Source organism: Pleurodeles waltl, chromosome 3_1 (genome assembly GCF_031143425.1).
Source record: "Pleurodeles waltl isolate 20211129_DDA chromosome 3_1, aPleWal1.hap1.20221129, whole genome shotgun sequence".
Lineage (NCBI taxonomy): Eukaryota > Metazoa > Chordata > Amphibia > Caudata > Salamandridae > Pleurodeles > Pleurodeles waltl.
The window spans coordinates 1,233,180,287-1,233,200,299 of record NC_090440.1 but is presented as its reverse complement, the minus strand read 5'-3'; positions in this window follow the sequence as shown (position 1 = coordinate 1,233,200,299).

The window sequence follows — 20,013 nt, the reverse complement described above, 5'->3', positions numbered from 1 at the left end:
GGTCAATAGCTGAGGACCACACCTATTACACACATACATGTAGGAAACATGGTTCATCGCAGCAGATGGCACACAACTAAAACACCATCACTCAACTAGGGGAAAACAGGCCTCAAACATCAGGCAGTTCAAATGCTTTTGCTTCAGGAACAGGAATGTATTACCAGACTCTTGGCAGCAGTAATTCCAACTACTTACAATCTTTGCAATGACTATCTGTCACTAGAGTTACACATAAGCAGAACATACACAGCACAAGTGCCACACATATGACAAGCATCCAGCTCATCACATCCCATCTACATGTCAGCCCTTTTCTAAAAACCTTACACACCCATGCGGCTGGTCACACCCCACCTGTCTGAAGAGGTCCCTGGAATGCTGATATGTGTACCCTGAGATTCCCTCATCTACATACACACACTCACAAGAGTCATCCAGTGGGCCACACCCTTGCCTATGCCTACCATTGTCATAGTACCATCTCACTACATGGAACTCAGCTCATATAATACACTGGCTTGGAGTTTTTAAGGCCTGGTATCACCTGTAGATTGATTCTCGTGTGAAAGGTATTGTAGGCCATTTTATAGCAAATCTCATCCGACAGGACTAGTGAGACACTGATGGAGGCCACACCAGTGATCCCCTCCATGCCCACCACCCAAATTTACATGCCCCATCCCTGCTGATGCCTCCTCCAGCATAGATGTAGACATTTGGGCAATTACACCATTAAGCATTGCTACTAATGTTGCCGTGTAACACTTTATCAGGGTTCATGTGTCACCTTCAAGACAACACAGGACATACACAGTGTGACATGTCAACTGTCTACTCCTCCCTCTGACCAGTCCTAGTCAGACCACTGATCATGTAATTTGTGAAAGAGCTGGCTTTTGATTGACCCAGCATCCTGTCAGCCTGACTGGCACCTGTCCGTGGGTCACCCTAAAGATACCCGGTGTCCACCTATGGACCACACTTGCTGTCCAAAACCTCTCGTACCTCAGAGGCTAATTTGTCATTTGCCTCATCAATGTATACTCAAATACATTGTATTGCATCATCTGACTGTTATTTGTATCATATTTGTGACAGTGCCCTTGAATAGCTAAATCATGGCCCTTCTGTTGTCTGGGCCTCATTAATGCCTAAACTACAAAGTGTGACAGTGTACCTGGCCCATAGCGTTTGATGGTGTACGTTGCCTCCAGCAGAACCAGCAACCTCAGATAATGTCCATGAAAAGTCATCACATATGAGGTCCCTGACAGTTCACACGCTGAGTAACATTGTTCAAATAATAGAGATGAGTTGTGTGTGCTGAATACCAGCCATTTACTTCTGCACAGAGGATATGATGTTTCCTGATGCATTTCCTTCCACAGAGGCCAATTTGAGTACAAATGTTGCAATGACACATGCCGGATCCAGACACCGGAGACATTCTCTCACTCAGCACACCACGGTTGCCCAGTTGGAAGTCTCATTACACGTCTTCAGTGACAGGGTGGGACCATCCACGTGTAGGTTACCATGTCCTCAATGACTTTTGTCACATTTAGCTACAAACGATACTCATTAGAAACACGATTAGCTGCCAATAACTCATGATGAGACGTGGACGTTACAGTGACAACATACACCTTAACAGTTGATACTGGATCAACATTGGACCACACACATGTACATGTACCATCCAATCAAGAAAATGGTTGCAAGCAGCCTATCACAGTAGTGTCCCAGTTGTAACCTAGCAGGAAGAATGAAACATTCCACTAAACCAGGTAATGCATAAAGGGCCACATACATCAACAACCTATTTGCTAACATGACATAAGGAACGTTGAGATTTTGCTATTAAATCAATGCTAAATGGTATGTCAGAATTCTCCAAAGAATCAATAGGGCAAATGGGATTACAGATTAGCAAACAGAGAATCATACTCCATTTGCTTCCATGGGCCTGCTGCCAATGGTTTAGCATTACTGAATTTGGGAAAACCTTGGATAAAGTTGCAAGTCAGGAACAACAAACCCCAGGGTGCTGGGGGCCTAAGTCCCCCTCTGCTGCACCCCAAATATACATTTCTTATGCACATGTGAAGCACACACATGCATAAGGCGCCTGTGTGCCCTACATGTCAATAGTGAAACACATTTTAGCTACATTAACTCGTAATTAGGACATGGTTACCCCCAAAAAAGGTTTAGGCGACAATTGCATTACCTAATTGGCCTTTATGCAATTTGGAATGGCTTGATACATGTGCTCACAATTTTACTAACGAATACATCCTGGTATCTCTTTCATATTTTGAAATTTGCAATCAGCAATTACCTACATATGTGCACAATTATGAGTAATATCTATTCTGCACAATCATTACTATTGCACTGTGAATACCTTCTATACATCCTATAAGGGACATTTGCTATAGCCAACCCCAAAGTTTATCACTTAGCACCTTTTGGTCATGCAAAATTCCATTTCTCATTTGGACAAATGAAATACATATTTGTCATAATGCGTCATATTTTCATGCATACTGCTTGTGCGTCATACTTTTTGACGCACAGGAGTGCAAATAATGCAGAGTCATAGATATCATAATTGGCTGCGGCTTAATTTTCACCTCTAGAACTGTAAAATATGCTGCAAACAAATATTAATTCCCAATTATGAAAAATATTTTGACTCTGCATTATCGGCACTCCTGTGCGTCAAAAAATAGGACGCACAACCTGTATGCGTGAAAATATGACGCATAATGGAAAAAAACAGCGGCCATGTTATGCAGGATGTGATGTAATAGGATATCCTGTTTACAGATTCTGTATAGTGGGTGTACTTTCACTTTCACTTTGCAGTCTCTGATTAGTCTAGACTGTGAGCTGTGTGCAAAGTGTTGTCCTGTGTATTAGTGCTTTTGTGTCCAGAGTGCCATCTTACTTGTTGTTTTGTCATCAATATATTGTTGTAGAATACTGTCTGAGTCTGTGTTGTATAAATTTGTCCAGTCCAGTGTTGTATTTATTGTCTGTGGGAGTCTGTTGTGGGTACTGCGATATAGGGGATAGTTGGGCTCTTCTATTTGTATTTCCTCACTCTAACTTTCCCCATTTCCCCCTTTTCTTTTTTTCTACTACTTTTTCCCCTTTTTCAGTGCTTAAATGTGTGGTAGGCCACGGCTTTCCTGGATGGGTGAGGAGGAATTGGGGGGGTTTATATGGCTTGTTTGCCATTTCCTCCCACTTATGCCAGAGGCTGGGGGTATAGGGTGATACAGGGGTATCACACGGAGGCCCGAAAAGTCAGGTGAGGGAAGGTGCGCCATCACTTGGTGCGTCTGTATGGGAGCCAACGGAATGACCATCAATTGAAACACCGCTGGGCTGACCTGATCTCCAGGGAGCAAGATCTGCTGGACCACCTGGGAATCAGGATTGGTGGCCATGTTGGTGATTACAGATCATGTAAATGTGCACAATTTAAAGCTGTGTAGTGACATGTGATGATTGGTACCCAATCTGCCAGATAAGTAGCTGACTGTGTGTAATGCTAGGGAAACATACAGGGTAATTGATGCACTATGTGAAGGATGACAAATGCTAGCAGTCAGGCAGCTCATGTTTTCCACACATACAGGTTGCTTGTAGCAGAATGTAATGTAGTGCCGCCTTTGTGTCAGACAAGCAACACATTAATGAGGCAATCAGGACTCTACAGGTCACAATAGCCAGTGAAGTATGGATGTATTAACATCATACCTACATATGTTGACGCTATAGCTAGACTGACATTTGAAACCCTACATGATTCTGAAAATGAGTGCTGCCTTCACGTCAATTGAAGTTAGCAATGTGGGTCACACATATGTCACATGTGTGTCTGGTTAGTGTGTAGGGAAAGTTTTCACGGAAGTGCCATGCCTGTTCGTGATAAATGTGCTCCTTCACATTTTATTGATACATGCCAGATCTGAACATGAACCATAATTGTAAAGGACTCAGGTCCCTTTAGCTAACATATTAGACAGGTATTTATTGTCACTTGTGCCAAAATCCGAATAGGGATGGCAGTCCAAAGGTATGGACTAGGGTACAAACATCTATGTTTGGTGCCAATCACCATTGTTTGGACACATCAATTTATGAAACTGTAACAACATGAGGTATTGCCAAAGTACCTGGCCCTCTGTACCATTTACCTAACTGTCACAAATGTGTCATGACCACATAGGCTGTTTGACAGGTCATGCAGTCCTCAAGTAACCATCTTTTGGATGTCTCTCTTGGATGCACATGATGAGATGAATACACACATATATTGTTGCTGCACACTAATGGAGGTGCATGTTTGCCACCACATGACAGTCCGGGCCACTGCATGTGTGTAGAAGTGTGTGTAACTGTAGCAGGAGACCCATCCTATGTAAATGTTGCACAGGAATTATTCCATGCAGTATGAGCATGTGTGAAAGTGTTTAATTACTCATGTCAGATTATCACATTGTGTTTGTATTTGAAATTGTTTGTCAGTGCACAGATTCTGAGCATATTCTTCCTTCCATGCTTTACAGGTGGACCTGTACCGTACACAGTGGGAGAGGTGGCTCGTTTTGAGGACCCCAACACCTACAGTGAGTGTTGACATGTGTGGTATGTTTTGTGTTTGCTGGTGATCGACTACTGTGTGTTGAACAGATTGCAAGGTTTGATGCGCTGCCCAATCATTAGTCTTGTTCCATTAGTGGGATTTCAGTTATCATTTCATTTTGACTTGACCTATGCTTATCCATTTGTCTGATCTTGGGTATGTAGGCCATTCCTTTAGGGTCCGCTATGGGAAATGGGGTGAGTCATGTGGAATACACTAGTTACTTTAAGAGTTACACTGGGACTCGTCTCGGACTGAGTCTGCATGTCAGACTGACATTCACCCAGATAGCTTCTGCAAATGGCTTGTCTGAAATCTGCTGCTTCCCTATTAACCGATGTACTGAGTACACTGTAGGTTGGATCTTCCGGTAGCATGTACTTCCACAAGTTGTACTAGAAGTGTGTGGGACTAGAGTGCAACGGCCTAGGTGTGCATGCTAGTCATGATCATGGGTGTTCTTGCTCCTCTGTGTCTGTTGAAAAATATGCCTCACTGGAAGTATGTGATGTTGGCCTAGGTCAGTACATTTTGACATGTGTGGACCTTGGATAGGACAAGGTTTAGCTGACTCCAATTTGTTGATAGCCCTTCACTGGTGGTGTGTGTGTGGAGGCAAAAACATGTTGAGCTTTCTATACACTCCTGGGTGTGCATCTATTTTGGGATTGTTTGTTGTTCTTCCCACCCCCCCCCAAAGACAGGCATGGGTTTGTGAATAGGGTACCTAGGACTGAAGCAACCAGTATGTTACACATACTTGTGATTATATGAAATATGGTTTAGAACCTAGTGTACACACTCAGTTATGGCACATGAGTTCTATACTAGCAAATCCCATTACAAATTGCAGACCTTGAAGTTTGTGATTGTTATCACATACACTGACATGCGTAGTCCAGGCAATAGGCAGAGGAGGTGCAGCATGATTGTTAGCTGCAACTGTAAGTACTTTGATGACAAGTTATTGGCAGTTGTTACCCATCATGTAGATTAATGTATATGCTATGTGTGAGATGACCTTTGTATGCAGGCTTCCCATGTACTTCCTCTGAGACTTTCAATGATCTGTATGGTGATATGAGCTGTTACAAGTACAGTAAATGTATTGTCAGATTGACCACTTGTGCTATTCCACACAATGCAGTTCCTATGGTAAATAGTTGCCCTTTGTCTTCACAGCTGCAAACAGGAGTGCCGCACAGAGGCATGAATTTGAGAGGCGGGCGATGAGGTACCGACACATCCTGCAGGTGCAGTCGGGGTTCCGACGGATGGCCCGTAAATACCAGTCGGATCGGGCCTCCGGAGCATGGTGGGCTTCACCACAGGGTGGCCCAACGTTGCCCACTACAGCCACCACCACCACAACCACCGGTTCTCCCCAAGTGGCCCCAGCCACAGCGGGGACAGTTGTCCCTGCCTCTGCAGCACAACCAGGACCCAGCAGTGTGACAGCTGCAGGACAGTCCAGTGGGCTAGGCTCAACATCCACACAGAGCACCTCTGCCGGGACCCAAACAGCAGCAGCACCTCCAATCGACCCTGCGGCATTCCAGGCTTTGGAACGCAAAATGGACAAATTTATGAGGAAGGTGGACAAGCTTAGCCAGGATGTGGCCTACATCACGAAGCGGGTCAGGTCTATCAGGCGGACCCTCCGGAGGGCCAACCTCTAGGACTGATATGTTCAATGTACATAATTCCCTCCCCTCCCTCCTCTTTCCTTGTTATCATGATTAGTGGGCTTGGGGGATTAGTGTTAGGTTAGTATCGGTTGTTAGCTTAGTTAGTGTTAGGGAGGAGGGTGGGGGTCCTGATTCTTTCTACTTTTCATTATTAAGTGTGTGGGTGGGTGGGTGTGGGTCAATATTGGGATTCCTGTGTGTTTAAAAAATAAAGAAAAAAAAAATCTAAAAATTTACAAAAAGATATATGATTGTTTAGGATAGTATAGTATGTGTGTAGGTTAGTATGTGTTGTCCTGCATGTGTCCTGTCTCATAATGGTGGGTGGGGGGTTGATGTTTAGATCGATTCGTTATATGTGTAGAGTAAGTTTAGCTTAGTTGAGGACAGTTGTGGGTAATGAGTAGTCAGGTTAGATTAGTGTAGGTATGACTTTTTCCTTAGTTGCCTCTGGTGTGATTAGTTATGAATAAATATATAGATAACCCTTTGCATTATGTGTTAACTGCTTCTTGATCATGGCCTTGCCATCAGTGTAGGTGATTGTTGTTCTATGACATTTGTGTCCTATGCTACAAACCAAAACAAACTGAGGTGTAAAATGGCAGCTACCCCTGTGCTACCTTGGTAAGTATCCACCATTTGTTAGAACCACCAATCGGAGTTGACATGGATCACAAGGGATTTGTGTCGATGAGTATGTTTTCTACGTCACAAAGTGTGCTTCCAGACTTGGTATTGTGGGGAAATTTTTAGGTCGGACTGCAGTGTGATGTTCAGGGACATCTTTGAAGATGAGGTCTTGTTAACACTCTTGTCTTCTTGCCTTATAACTGACATTGATAATTTGTGCTAAAATTCAGCATGATTACCTATTTGGATATTTACTCAGAAAGGTTGATTGATGCTGTGTTTTGTAGTGTTTGCTTAAATTAGACTGCATAATTCAATGTGTTAGTATTGCATGGTGACAACATTTATCAGCCACTATTAGTTGACTTTGATTTCTCTTGATGAAGCATTATTCTGTACAACACAGCATGATTGTGTGTGGTTTCTCCCTTCATCAGTTATTCTCCTCAGGATGGGCAGGCTATGATGCAATCGTGGCCACTGCACAGATGTATCTGACTACATGATGTCAGGACAGTTGTATTGACAAGCTACATGGTTGTCACACAGGCACATTTGTGTTATCTACTGCACAGTTGACGTGTCAAATTACACAGAGACATATTTGGTGTGCAAGTGCAATTTATTGATAGGTGCTGTAGTGCAATATGTACATTGTCCATGTTTTCTGAGTCCGTTCTACTGCAATCTTACATGGTGATCCTACAGAAGGGGTGTGGATAACGCTCCTGACATGCTGGGGGGATGTTACAGACAGTGCAGAGGGACAGGATTTGCCGATTAGTAGGAGAGAGACATTCACTGGCAATGCTGACAAGTTATACAGTGGTTAGCAGAACAGTCATTGAGTATAATCGTAGTAAGACTGGCATTTGACAAAACGTAGGACCTTGGTCAAAGTAGGCCATGGTGCAGGGACTAGTGCTTCCGGGTACTCTTCCGTGTGAATGTGATCTGTTTCATGTCTTCTTCTTCTGATGTGTGTGTTTCCTGCTTTGTCCTTGTTGTTGTTGGTTGTGAAGGGGCAACACACACCTCAGTGTTAGAAGACGTTGAGTCAGACGTCCCGGTCGCTGCTCCCTGTGAAGGTCTTAAGGGCAGTACTGCAGCAAGGAGGGTCTGCTGGTTTTTGAGAATAGCAGCCACATCACAATGGTAGGCAGCCAGGTCGGCCCTGAGGGAGTCATGATTGCATTCGTGCATGCAGTGGAAGGTTTGGGGTGCGAGGTGTTGTGGCAAATCCCTTACTGCAGTGGTGAACTCCTTGACAGTTTCTTGTAGTCCTTGCAGTATGGATGTTAGGGCTTGCATAGCTGCTGCCTGATCTGCAGATGACATCATGCACGAGCGCACCCCCTCAAGGCTGGCTGCCATAGTTTGCATCCCCACCCGCACCTCCTTGGCCAGCTCCCGCTGTACTCCAACTACAGTTCTTTCAAAGCTGGTGCCAGTGTCGTCAGAGTCCTCAGCTGTATTGGAGCTGGCAGGTCTTGCAATTGGGGTGGTGGGTGGTTCTTCTGTGATGGCTGCTTGTTCTGTGCTCCTCCTTGTGACTGAAGGTGGGGTCTGGAGGGTTTCAAGGACCTCTTGGATGGTCTCCTGGGGAATGTTTATGGGCTCGTCATCCATGTCATCAGGGAAATCTGGGACAGGCATATCGGCAGGTGATCCATCTTCCTCTGCAATGAAACAGGGTACAATTAGTGTGTCTGTGTTGTGACAATTTTGACATGACATGCCTGCCTTTTGATGAATTCACTTTGTGATCTTGTTTGTTATTGGTATCTGCTGTCCTTCAGATGGGCATTGTTATAGGCCTATGGCCCACCTGTGTCTCACATGTATGTTATTGAGTTATCAGACTTGTCAGCCTCATCGCCTCTAGGTGTTGCTTTATACCAAATAGAGAATAGCCACCTTTTTGTCCTACTCGACCCTCCGTGTATATCCATTCTCATGGTGAGACCTTTCACTGGCTGTGGGTGTTCTGATGGTTCTGGCAGCATAATTGACTCTCAGTACCTGCCCCAATCCCTGATCATTCACATTGACTTAAATGTAATTGACATGTAGCGTATCCTATGCATGGCAATGTTATGATGTGATATGGATGTTGACCTTGTTAATGGGTCCTGCTGATGTTGGGTAATGTGTGTTACATTGGATTGCTATGATAGTCGTATCAGTGTCCTATTTCCCCCTCTGACTGTGCAGGTGTATTTCAGTGACCAGTTCCATGTGTCCCCTCCTCAATGCTGTTGTCTGAGCAGTATGACTTTTGTGATGTTGCCTTGTTTGCCAGGCACGGGAAGGACCCTGACATATGCAGCATGGGTGTGTCCTTAGTGCTGTGTCACTCCTATTGTTGTTTACATTGGCTGATGTTTTTGACACCTATGGGCATTGACATTTGAGTGTACTGGGGCCTTTGTCTTGTTTCATGAGATTGTTGCAGATGTCATCCTCACCCCCTAATTTAGTTATATATGTTCCATGGGGAGGTTACTGCCATTGGCTACTTGAGCTGCACACAGATCAGAGGTGGTAGTGTCAACTGTTGTGGCAGTTACATTGCAGTTGTCGTTTTGGCTAGAGTATTGCTAATAGGGCCCTAGTTAATGTAGGAGATATGTTGGCTGACGAGTGCCAGGATGTAAGTTTGACGTAGTGGCCTTCCCTCCTATTGCTGCTTTCCCTTTGCTCCATTGTTGGCATGACAGCATGCCCCCAAAGGACTGTTGTTGGTGTAGTGTAATGTTGTGCCCCAGCTTCTGTCTGTGCAGGCCATGCCCCCCTGCCGTGCCCCTTTACCCATGCCACTCCATGTATATGATGACTTACATGCAATGTGTAGTAGGTATTTCCCCCCCTACTTACAGTCAACATTATTGTATTTTAATTCCCCATGCGACTTACCCTGCATGTGTGTTGTCTAGTGGTAGTCTGCGCTGTCCTGTCCTTGAATCCCTGTGACGATCTCCTCAGGGATGACGGCTGCGACCATCTCCTCCATGTGGTCCAAAGCCTCCTGGTGTGCTGGACTCCCACCTCCAGTCTGCAGTGCTGCCTTCCTGTTCCTGGCCATTTTTTCCTTTGTCCTACTTTTGCAGTCATGCCAGCGTTTCTTACACTCGGTGACTGTCCTGCGTACTTCAGCCACACTGATGATCTTGTCAACAATTTGTTGCCATATGGCCTCTCTCCTACTGATTGGCAACTTTGAGGTGATAAACAGTTGGTGCTGGTGTTCCGTCACCTCTTAAACCAGGATTTCCTGCTCCTCTGCACTGAAGCGGCACTTTCTTTTATTTCTCTAAATGTCCCGGTTCTTGTATGGATAGTCCTGGCTGGTTCCTGGTCTGCTGTCATCTTCCTGGGGTCTGTAGTGGCATCTGGGATCCATTTTGGCTCTCCTCTGGTGCACTTGCAGTGTTCGCGTTTTTTTTTTTACGCTATTGCGTCAAAAAATGGCACATATCCGGGTTGCGGTGTCGTAAATCGACCCACAGTCATTTCCGCCGCGTTAACGTCGTTTTCCTTTATGACTTGACGCCGCGATGTGCGTCAAAAATAATGACTCCCACCTGTTGATTGCACCGCCGTGAGTCAAAGTATACATTTGACGCCCGCACAGCACTACGAAATGGCATTAGCCAGCGGTAAATTTTTTGACGCAAAACTGCGGCGGCCCTGTTTTGCGTCAAAAAGTATAAATATGGCACAAAGTGTCCCCATAGAAGCTACAGTACTGTCAGAAAGAGGTGAAGTACTTAGGTCACCTGATTGAGAAAGGGTCAGGGAAAAAATCCAAAGAAAGGGTGACAGCCATATTGCAGATGAATCCCCCGACAACCAAGAGGGACGATAGGATGTTTTTGGGAATGGTGGGCTACTGTTGTCAGTGGATTCTCAACTTTTCGATTATCTCTAAACCTTTGGTGAGGTTGACTGTCAAGGAAATTCAGGATGGCCTGGGTGCCATAACCATGTCTGAGAAAGAGATGAGGGCATTCATTGAACTGAGGGAGAGTATATGCAGGGCACGCGCTTTAGGTATGCCTGATTACACAAAGCCTTTTGTACTGTTTTGTCATGAACGTGATGCTTGTTCTTTGTCTGTTCTGACACAGGTCCATGGAGGTGCAAACCGCTCAGTAGCATATTTTTCAGCTACTTTGGACCCAGTCGCAGCAGCCTTACCAGGTTGTTTGCGTGCAGTTGCAGCAGTTGGTCAAAGCCTCACTCAGTGTGAAGGTATAGTGATGGGACATCCGTTAACAGTAATGATCCCACATTCAGTTGAAAATCTGTTGACCCGAACAAAGACTCAGCATTTGACGAATGCTTGCCTGACTAAGTATGAAACAATGATACTGGGGTCACCAAATGTATCTTTGAAGAGATGTACTGTGTTAAACCCGGCAACTTTGCTTCCTAATGAGAATGCAGATATTGGTGATGCTGAGGAGGTAGAACATGATTGTCTTGAGGTAACAGATCTGTGCACCAAACTGAGACCCGACATTATAGATACCCAATTGGAAGAGAAGGATTACATTATTTTTGTGGATGGTTCATGCCTGAGAGACTCCGAGTAATAAGAGCCGGATATGCCATGTGTACAATCACTAGTATCCTAGAGGCATCTTGGCTTGAAAGAGTATACTCTGCTCAAGTGGCTGAATTAGTTGCTCTTACTAGGGCATGCCATGCCGCCAAAATTTTGAAAGCCACTATCTATACTGACAGCCGATACGGTTTTGGAATTGTCCATGATTTTGGCCAGTTATGGTCACAGAAGGGTTTCCTGACCTCTTCAGGTTCTCCAGTGAAAAATTGAAAAAGAATTAAGGAATTGTTGCATGCGATTCAGTTACCTCTTGAAATTGCTGTGGTGAAAAGCAATGCTCATGTTAAATCACAAGACTTTGTGTCAATGGGAAATGGACATGCAGATCAAGTCACAAGGTTTTGCGCATTGAACTGTATATCGTTCCAAGACCAGTGGGAATTGTTACCTGAAACTGGAAATGAAACATGCTCAGGGTATGCATTGAGGGTGGTTGACACACTGGAAGAGTTAAAATTGTTGCAGGGACGTGCCAGCAGTGAGGAGAAACGCTCTTGGATCAAAATGCAATGTGTACACAGACCTGATGATTTATGGGTTTCAGATGAGGGGAAAATGGTTTTGCCAAACAGTAATTTGTCACAGTTTGCAAGGTTTTACCACGGTCAAGCACATGTTGGGAGAGATGCAATGATCAGGTTGTTCAAAATCGATTGGTTCAATCCAAAATTCAGAAAAGCTGCAGAAGTTATCTGTCACAGGTGCATCATCTGTCAGCAGATGAATGCGGGGTAAGGGACCGTGGTGAATTTGAGCCACATTGGGAGAGCAGGAGTTCCATTTAGCAGAATGCAGATGGATTTTATTGAGATGCCTGTGTGTGGAGGTCTGAGGTACGTGTTGGTGATTGTGTGCATTTTCAGTCACTGGATTGAAGCTTACCCTACACGTAGAAATGACAGTCTCACAGTAGCAAAGCTGCTGCTTAGGGAGTTGATACCACGTTTCCGATCTCTTTAGAATCAGATAGGGGAAGTCACTTTAACAATGAGGTGATTAAGCTCTTATGTGCCGCATTGAACATTGAACAGAAGTTGCACTGTAGCTACCGTCCCGAAGCCTCAGGACTAGTGGAGCAGATGAATGGTACCTTAAAATCGAGAATGGCAAAAATGTGTGCAGCTACAAATTTGAAATGGCCAGATGCACTGCCCTTAGTGCTAATGTCAATGAGAAATACACTGACAAGAAAACAGGACTGTCTCCACATGAAATTCTCATGGGCCTAGCTATGAGATTGCCTGCAGTGCCTGCAAATGCTCTAGTGAATATCACAGATGATATGGTGTTGGACTACTGCAAGGGTCTGGCTGACGTGGTCTGCTCTTTCTCTCACCAGGTGGAAGCCACCACACTGCCGCCGATAAATGATCCAGGTCACAGCCTGAAAGCCGGTGACTTGGTTGTTGTCAAGAAACACGAGAGGAAGCCATGTTTGGAGCCACGTTGGAAGGGGCCATATCAAGTGATACTGACAACTACTACTGCTTTGAAATGTGCAGGACTTCCAAACTGGATCCATGCCATGCCAGTCACACAAAGAAGGTGATGTGTCCAACTGATGAGGAACTTGAGTTGTCGAAAGCAACAGCTGCAGAGAAGGAAGTCTCAGGGCCGGAGAGTAATCAAAGGGGAACTGAGACTGAAGGAGAGCTGTTGAGGACGGCTTGGTCACTCAACCAGCAAACGAAATCCAGAAGGGTGACGGTGAGCCTATCTCAGCTGAGGCGCCAGGGGACTGACACAAAGAGAGGTTCTCGCAGAAGCAGATGGATACGGGTTTGAAGTTGAACCCCTGACAGACCCTGAAGGCGAAGGAGGTAAGGCAGAAGGAGGTCAAAGTGTTCCGACTCCTCCTGAGCCGCTTGCAGATCCAGCAAGAGAAAACACCATAGCACAAGAGGAGGGCACTGGTCAACATTCTGAAAAGCCGAGCGGCAGGAAAACACTTAAAGGAGATAACTGGCCGGAGCCACAAGCTGCAAAAGAGAAAGTGGTCATTAACGAAACAATAGAGGAAGAAGTTGATACAACCAGGAAAGAAGATCTTAGTGAAGGAGAGTTGCAGGGTGATCGCAAACTGAAAAGAAAGAGAGTTGCAAACAGGAGGTATGCAGGTCCTGGATGGTCTTATGCGAGTGGCAACAAGAATTCTTGGCATTTTGTTTTGATTGTGAAATTCCAGGTCAATATTATGGTACGTGAAGTTGCCCACAAATAAGAGACTATGTTAAGCTGAAATTGAACAGAGAGAGAAACCTGAAAAAAAAGGCTGATAAATCACCGGATGTGACACTGTTAACCTGAATTGACTCTGAAAAAGCGATTATGACAAGCTGCTAACCTGATTTGACAAAGGATCCTGGGAGTGAGTGAAATGCTGTAAATACTTGCTAACTAAATACTTTGCAAAAAAAAAGAGAAAAAAAAAAAGAGCGTTTAGATATTCCTCAAGTTGATTGTTTGCTTCATATTGTTCTGCTCTCTGATTCTTTACAGATCATGAGTAACATTAGAGATAATGATATTAGGGGTAGGATTTGTAGATGGTTGAGTGTTATTTTGGGTGTTGCATGTGCAATAGTAATTATAGGTGTGATTGTGGGAATGCCATTGGTGGATAAGAGTGCGACTAACAATGCTTCAATTCCTGAAACTGCTACACTAACACCATGGGAGAGGTTTGAGCAGGATACAAAATATTTACATGAGGAACTATCTACTAATGTTTTCTATCGCTTGTTGAATGAGTATGTTGAAACAATGGATGCGAAGAACTGCCATGTGTGCACAAAAATTCCTCCGTCAGTACAAGAAGGGGTGATTTACCATAGTTTGCCGTTAACCTACGGGATAAGTTGTAGTTTGTTATTAACAAGGCTGTATGATCAAGAATATATTCAGTACTTCTATTCTAATCTAGAAGTAGTGTTTTCCTTTGTGCCTATAAATGAATATTTGAGCAAGATAGTTAGAGATCATAGTATAAAAATAGTTAAGGGTTGCTTTGAGCCCACATTGACATTTGGCACAGCTTATGCGCATCGCAATGATCTAACCTGCTTATTATGCCTGTAGAGAAGAGCTTTTTAGATCACACTGATGATAGAAGAAAAGCGTTAAAGGAAAAGCTAGAAAAGAGATTAGAGAAACAAACGTTTGCAAATGATTATGCTTATAGTGCAATAAAGACGCAAGGCAAGCTAGCTATAGATGCATTACACGTAGGAAAGCACTGTATATATAGGCCAAAATCTGATCATGACACTTTATTTGTGGGAACGAGTGAGTGTAGACATTTTTTTTTGTTTCAGAGTAAGTGGACGTTCATGTTAAATAGACAGGATCCAGCGATCCCAGGGATCTATTACATGTGTGAACTCAATGCTTATTGCCGTCTTCCTAAGGGATGGTATGGGACATGTTATTTGGGAATAGTTTTTCCAAAGATCTACCAATTTGATGACTTAAGAAAGTTTCCTAAAGTGTCTGAATTACATCATACTAGACAGAAGAGAGAGACAGCGGCTCCTGTCGTAGGTGATATATTTGGAGCCATAATTCCTTCAGTGTGGGTTATGTTAAACTCCATAAAGATTAAAAAGTTATCTACTATTGTGGATAACATGCTGACAAACTTCACAGGGGCTATACTCCTGATGGATACTGAACTTGCTGCGGAGAGGGCTATGACTCTTCAAAACCGGCTTGCTTTAGACATTCTTTCAGCGAAAGGTGGCGGAGTCTGTAGGATGCTTAATGAGCGCCACTGTTGTGCATTTATACCCGATAATAGTAATAAGATTAGAAGTATGCTTACTAACTTAACAAGGGATAGTACAGATTTGAAAGATCAAAAGAACTTGGAGTTTGGGAAAAGGTTGGAAAAGGACTTGCTAAAGTGGGAAGTTGGTTTAGTAGTATGTGGCATGGGATAGTTGCAAAAATATTATGGGGAATATTGATTGTTCTAGCTTGTTTTCTCAGATTATGGTTATCATGTAAAATTAGTAAAAGAATTGGGGGAAAAAATGGCAAAATGCAATAAGAGGAAACAAGAAAAGAAAATGGAGAAAATATTTAAAGCAAATTACAAAAAGTCAAAAAGGGGGAAGAAATTGAAATGAATGTATTAAGAAAGTGAAAGGTTGTGAAGGGAAAGGTTTGTGTGATGACGAGTGTCATCAGATGAGGGATTATTGGAGCAAAGCTCCTATAATCAAAATTAACATGAAAATGTTCCTGAGGTAATGCATAATGATGCCGCTTAGAAAATGTATTAATGTGTTTTACTAAACGTGCGTTTGAAATGTGCCCAAGGGGAGTGGCCACCAATGTATACTATGATTAATGAAATTGACTAATGATGAAAGATTAATGCACTAATGTATAATTTTGTACTAGTGTTAAGAGTTATATGTTAAGGTTTTGCTAATTAATCACTAGGCCTTAGTTAGCATGAGTCGGGGCCTAGCAGCCCAGTCGCATATTAAATGTGTTTTTCTAACGTGCAGTGTGCTGACTTGCTGAAGGACATGTAGTCATATTTTTTCAGAAGCTAGAAGATGAGTGTAACCGTAGTAGATCCGTTCTCATGAGACTCTAATTGCTCAAGGAGACATTCTTGCCGAATGCGACAGTGTAAACTTGCAAAAGGTACAAGGTCACCTAAACTGGTGTAGACAATGGGACTACTGACTGGGTCTGTGAGAGGACCACGAGAACATGAAATCATACCAGACATTTTACCCGCTGGAGACGTCAATCACAGGAGCCAATAAACTACGTGCAAACTGTTATGGGGTGACAATTTTAATGAAGCGATCAGTAAACTATTGGATGGAGATAGTGGTGCGCCAAACCTGCCCAATTGCAAATTAGGGGACTGTACAACAGAAAAGGGATGAAATCCTTTGACATAAGGAGTAATCATGCCATTGTGAGCCATTCTTGCTATTACCCAGCCACTTTGTCACTCTGCCTAAAGACTTTTCTGTTTGACTCTTCAAACCATCCTCATCCTTACCTTGCCCGTTCTATACTTCATCCTTACCTTGCCCGTTCTATACTTCTCCTCCTTATGAGGGAAGTGTCCCTTCTTACCCCGTCTTGCTGAACTTTGCTGTGTTTCTTGGCTGATGGCGAATCTACTGGGGTCCTTAGGACGAAGACCCTGTATGCTGACCCATTACGGAGGGTAACTATATAATGATGAAATTGTAATTGTCTGTTTGCCTTTCCTTTCTAGGTACCAACTGCTTCTTTTGGCAGAGACCTTAGTTAGATGTTTTCTAAATTTGTGTTGCTAAATTGTTTTGCATGAAGCCCAACATGTGAATGCTAATTAGAGGTTAGTTTAGGAGTTCACAAAACTAACGCAAATAGACAAATTACTGCGCTAATGATACTCTGCTAAAGGTTAACCCATGTTGACTTCATGCTATGTTCTAATGTTTATGATCTTTGCTTTAATTAAACCTTATTCGAGTTGCCATATTTTTACAGTATTGATGTGTTTCATGGTTTTGAGACTAATAAACTTGCTAGAACAAATTGTAATCAATGGGGAATAAATATCACAAAATTATACTAAACTGGTGTGATTATTCATGAAAGGTCATGGTGGTTTCCGAGTCTTATTGATGCCATTGATTAACCTGATTGATTTGCTATTGTGATTATTGATTGGGTTATTGATCTATTGGTTGACATGTGGATTAGTAATCTCGCCCTAAATTGTCTTCAATCAGGGTCAAAAGATTCATCTGCCTAAAATGAGTCCCAGAGTGAATAAATTAGCTAGTAAGGGATGCGCTATCACTAGTGAAGTTATTTCGTATTACAGGAGCATTCTGATAATAATGAAATAATGCAGTTCTCTTTATAGAGAGCCATTTCAGTATCCTTGGTATTATACATGTGATAATCATTTCAGTATCCTTAGAATTATACCTGTGATACCTGTGATTCTGTATAGAGTCTTGAACTTCATGCCTCAGACTTTGAGCTGGGCCTTGACTGCTGACTGAACTGTCACAGACAGCTAGGTAAGACTGATAAGAGGAGTTTCTGTCTTAGGGGGTCATTACAACCCTGGCGGACGGTGTTAAAGCTGCGGTAATACCGCAAACAGGCCGGCGGTCAGAAAAAGGAAATTATGACCGTGGCTGAAACCGCCAACATAGACAGCCACTTTAACACTCCGACCACCCCGGCGGTACAGGCAAGCAGCGCGGCGGTCACCGCCAACAGACAGGCGGAAGACAATGTACCGCCCACAGTATCACAACCCGCCAATCCGCCACCTTTTCCGGGGTGGATTCACCGTGGATAAAAACACGGCGGAAACAATGGGAAACCGCTCACCTCAACACACTCCACGAGGAAGGAGGCCACCATGGAGCCGGAACTACAAATACTCCCTGCTCTTGTCTCCCTGCTCTTGTCTTCCTGCTCCTCTACGAACACCAGCAACATAGGCGCCGAAGACAACGGTGAGTACTGCACCTACGACATAGGGGAGGCAAAAGTCAGGGACACACACACGCAACACCCCCACCCCCAACCCGACCCTCACCCACTACAACACACACACCAATGCATTTCCAAACAGCACAGCAACAACCCCTAAACCCCCCGGAAGAATGAAAAGACAAAAGGAAATGAGTGCAACCATTGTAATGTATCAAAATACAGTAACCAAATATATACATATATATATAAACAATCAAAAAATCATACATCACGATTAGTACTGCAGGTAGGCACATATCAATGTCCGTGGACCACTGGGCCCACAATGCATGGGCGAGGCCCACACTAGATACCTGTCCACAAACGGAGAGAACACTGCAGGGCCATCAGATAGAAATACAATAGGCACCTCAGCTGGATTACAGCACCACGCCAGATCCACGACGGGGCTCCATGCCCATTGATGTATCCTGGGGAGTGCAAAGCCACAGTCTCTCAAGTCACTCCAGTGGGTGGGTTGCCCACTGTACCATCCTGGAGAGTACAAAGCCACAGTCTCTGAAGTCACTCCAGTGAGTGGGTTGCCCACTGCTGTATCCTGGGGAGTGCAAAGCCACAGTCTCTCAAGTCACTCCAGTGGGTGGGTTGCCCACTGCTTTATCCTGGGGAGTGCAAAGCCACAGTCTCTCAAGTCACTCCAGTGGGTGGGTTGCCCACTGCTTTATCCTGGGGAGTGCAAAGCCACAGTCTCTCAAGTCACTCCAGTGGGTGGGTTGCCCACTATACCATCCTGGGGAGTGCCAAGCCACAGTCTCTCAAGTGAATAACAGTCTCCACTGGTTCTGGAGGGGGAATGGTGCCCAGAGTGCATCACGCTCCCCGTGAAGCTCCCAGTTACGTCACTGTCCCAGCTGCACATGGGCTAACGATGCTTGATTTGGCAGTCTTTGCCCTGTTCAGCGGTCTTCACCATGGCGGTCCTTGCCCTGTTCAGCGGTGCTTGCCTTTGCTGTCTCTGACCTGTTCAGCTGGCTTCACCATGGCGGTCCTTGCCCTGTTCAGCGGTGCTTGCCTTTGCTGTCTCTGACCTGTACAGCGGTCTTCACCATGGCGGTCTTTGCCCTGTTCAGCGGTGCTTGCCTTTGCTGTCTCTGACCTGTGCAGCGGTGCATTGCCATGGGGGTCTTTGCCCTGTTCAGCGGTGTTTGCCTTTGCTGTCTCTGACCTGTGCAGCGGTGCTTTGCCATGGCGGTCTTTGCCCTGTTCAGCGGTGCTTTGCCCTGTTCAGCGGTCTTCACCATGGCGGTCCTTGCCCTGTTCAGCGGTGCCTGCCTTTGCTGTCTCTGACCTGTGCAGCGGTGCTTTGCCATGGCGGTCCTTGCCCTGTTCAGCGGTGCTTGCCTTTGCTGTCTCTGACCTGTTCAGCGGTGCTTTGCTCTGTTCAGCGGTCTTCACCATGGCGGTCCTTGCCCTGTTCAGTGGTGCCTGCCTTTGCTGTCTCTGACCTGTGCATCGGGGCTTTGCCATGGCGATCTTTGCCCTGTTTAGCGGTGCCTTGCCCTGTTCAGCGGTCTTAACCATGGCGTTCCTTGCCCTGTTCAGCGGTGCCTGCCTTTGCTGTCTCTGACCTGTGCAGCGGTGCTTTGCCATGGCGGTCCTTGCCCTGTTCAGCAGTGCTTGCCTTTGCTGTCTCTGACCTGTTCAGTGGTGCTTTGCCCTGTTCAGCGGTCTTCACCATGGCGGTCCTTGCCCTGTTCAGCGGTGCTTGCCTTTGCTGTCTCTGACCTGTTCAGCTGGCTTCACCATGGCGGTCCTTGCCCTGTTCAGCGGTGCTTGCCTTTGCTGTCTGACCTGTACAGCGGTCTTCACCATGGCGGTCTTTGCCCTGTTCAGCGGTGCTTGCCTTTGCTGTCTCTGACCTGTGC